Consider the following 1,103-nt stretch of genomic DNA (forward strand, 5'->3'; position numbering starts at 1 on the left):
CTCCACCACTTTGGCCCTATCCTGGGCCATCATGCTTGGGTCCCCAAGGCAGGTGGTGATCACACAGGTGGCCACTTGGTTGAATTGTCTAACGGTGGCACTGACAGTGGAGGCCACGTGCTCCTTGCCCGGCTTCCTCCTCTGGGACCAGACGGAGCCCAGGCACTGGTGGGGCAGCACCTTCTTGAACAGCTCCTGGGGAGAAAGGGCAGTGTCACCAGCCTTGCTACACCCCAGCTCAGGCTCCCCAGTCCCCTGAAGGGGTCACTGGACAAGACTGAAGCTCAGGAAGCTGAGGATGTGCCTGAGCCTTGGAGTCCATGGGATTCACTCTCTATCCACCAAGGGCACCCAGCACTGGATGACCCAGGGCCCAAGAATGGTGGGGAAGGGACAGGAGCATCTGCCTCCAGCCCATCCTCACTAATTCCAAGCTCCCGGAAGTGGCTCAAGGCTGCTCACCCCAAGGGGGCATCTCCAGCATCTGACACCCCTCTGGTCCGAATCCCCATTCAGTGCACATTCCCCTGTGGCAGCTACAATCACAACTGTTTGTCTCCCTTATGGTTAAACACACATCAGGGGCCTAATAAGTGCTGATGCTGCTGAGCCTCATGGGCACATGGATGGACAACCCATGGATCTGGCTGCATGCAGTGAGCGCCCCTCCCCACAAAAGAGGCCAGGCCCCATGCAGCTTTCTGTCTCTTCTCCCTCATTCAATCTGCACAGCCACTCTGTGCAGCAGGGCCTGGGGTGCCCACCTCCACTGTCCACAGGTGGACAGCAAAGGCAGGGGGTTGAGAAAGTTGCCCAGGACCCATGGGTGGTAAAGTGTTGGAGCTGAGATTTCCATCATGATCACAGGAGTTGGGATCAGGGAAAGGCAGGTCAGGTGGCCAAGGGCAGAGGGAAAGCCTGTCCCACCCACCCTGAGAGCCCCAGACTCACCGCATCCATTGCTGTCAGTTGCTCGGCCACCAGCCTTGGAGGGAAGGTCAGGGCGTTAAGCTTCTCCTCCCTTATGAGGTGCTTAGGGGTCCCAGCATTGGGGTAGTCAGTTGTTGGGGGTGGAGCTGGTTCTGCTGTTGGGATTCGGATCA

The sequence above is a fragment of the Myotis davidii genome, unplaced genomic scaffold, assembly GCF_000327345.1.
Source record: "Myotis davidii unplaced genomic scaffold, ASM32734v1 scaffold939, whole genome shotgun sequence".
NCBI classification, from domain to species: domain Eukaryota; kingdom Metazoa; phylum Chordata; class Mammalia; order Chiroptera; family Vespertilionidae; genus Myotis; species Myotis davidii.